This window comes from Zophobas morio, unplaced genomic scaffold, assembly GCF_036711695.1.
Source record: "Zophobas morio isolate AGI-343-1 ecotype UQ-CSIRO unplaced genomic scaffold, CSIRO_AGI_Zmor_V1 ptg000004l, whole genome shotgun sequence".
Lineage (NCBI taxonomy): Eukaryota > Metazoa > Arthropoda > Insecta > Coleoptera > Tenebrionidae > Zophobas > Zophobas morio.
In genome coordinates this window covers 13,000,515-13,002,727 of record NW_026972109.1, presented here as the reverse complement: position 1 = coordinate 13,002,727, position 2,213 = coordinate 13,000,515, and positions in this window count along the sequence as shown.

Below are 2,213 nucleotides of genomic sequence, written 5' to 3'. Positions count from 1 at the left end.
TTGCAGTTCTTGATTTGATCAATAAAATAAATTGAGTCATTTTGCATCATAAGCAAATTGAAAAAATATGAATGAAAATGCAATAATTTCAAAAGTGTGCGGTATACTTTATTGAACGATAAAAACGCAAAATATGAACGAGAAACAATACCGCTAATAAAACACAGGCGGCAGCTCTTTGTGCAGGTAGCTGCCTGGCTGCGAGTCATAAATTAGTGGAACGCCTGGAAGTGGCCAATTTTGAATTCTGCACAAATTCAAGTTAAAATAAATATTCGAAACGCTGTTAAATATTAAGTTGAATACTTTCACGTCCGATGACCCTTTAGCGGGCAAAACAAGCTGCTTCCAAAATCGATCATAGCATCTATTGTATTTCCGGCGAAAACAAATCAAGTCAAAAGCCACTCAATGGTAGTTAAATCACCCCGTATTATGCACTATAGAGCGTTAAACATCTGGTTGTTTAAATCTTCAACTTTCACTTAATAATAAAATGGGTCTGAGTCTCTGCCTAGTTTAATTATGGAACGTTTAATCGGTCGGAGTGATCTCGGCTGAGGGAAATACGCAGTTTCATTATTCCTTGTAAATTGTTAATGTTTCGCTAGGCTGAAAACTTGCGCCACATATTACTGCCAACGAAATTTTAAAGGAGATAAGGGTTTTGCTAGAGACAAAATTCGGATTATACGTTAGAAGGGAAGTTCTCGCAGGACGACGCTCCGAATATTTTTACATGATTCCATAAAAATCTTTTATTCGTAGTTTATTTTTACTTTAGATTCCCGGATGGCTCATAAAAAATGTGCCTTAGGTGCAAGAGTAGAGAATCTCCTAATGCGGCCTTTAAAAAAGATGATTGAAACCGAAGTTGTTTTTGTTGAAAGTGATTGAACACGAATGCCGTGTTAATTAATTTGTTAAACAAGCAGTCAAGGGAATATGATGGTAATGTTCCCATCAAATTAACAACGGTAATTATCACTGAAATGCTTTATAATTGTTTGAAATCCGCAAACTTGGATGAGGTCACAATTTAGTTGACGAGTACACTGCTGGCAAACAATACGACCCGGGTTTTGAAATATATTCCGCCACCGCCACTTAAGGCCATGTTTTAGCCTTGTTATAGAAAGCTTAAAAGGAATTAGTTGTTACTCCGGAATTTAGCTAATCTAATCCTACCAAACTTCATTAAGCGTGGTCGAATTAACTTAAGAAATTACGAAGTTGGCTGTAATTTCATACATAGGCGGTAGTTAGGCTGATTAAGTTTTTCCGCGAAGATGGTATGCAAATCTCGGAAATTGGAGATCGACTGAGAAAGGATAATTGGAATATTTTTAATGATAACGAAATGATCCTTTATTACTGTAGGGAAAAACACATTCTATAGAATCAAATTACAGTCCTTGTGTACACGATCTGTTTTACACTGATGTACTGATTTTCATGCAGCTTTTCCGGATAAGGCGTAAATGCATGTTTCAAACACGGTAGAGGGAACGCAGATGTGCGTAGTATGTGATGTAACATATCGGAGGCACAGTTACATTGCATTAACCTCGCTGCAACGTAACTGTGTTTACTGAGATATTCTTTGACGCAGTGTCGTCGCTTATTAAGGTTTTCTGTGCCAGCAGCTTAGAAATCCATTTTTCATTCTGAGTGCGTCCAATGCATTGGCCATGACCACAGTTCTTTCTTGTTTCAGGACGCCAGAAACTTTAGCAAACGACTTTTAAAGCCTGCGACTTTGACACTGCCCCTTTAATGCGACTTTTTGGCAATAAGTGCCTTTTTTCATTTTAAATATAGTCTCTAATTCAGTTAGCACTCCAGCACGCTGTGAGTCCACAAATAATAAAACACCGTCAAAGCAAGCGCGCGGTGTCAGACGTCGAATATATTAAAGAAATTAAAATGATACGAAACTGAATCCAGTCGAGGCGTTAATAAAACTTTTATCGGTCGTCTCGACAATGGCTGGGGTGCTTTATTGATGTTTAATTTTACTCGATTCAATAAAAAACATCGGTACGCCCATAAATCATTTTGCCACAGGCCGAGGAAATATAAAATAATTTATTTGGGGTGCAGTGATGAATTTATACCGGAATTTCTCAACAGACCGAGTGCTTTTTAACTCAAATTTTAATCCATTTGTAACTAATGGTGATTAAACACCGCAGACGCGGCCGTGTACACTT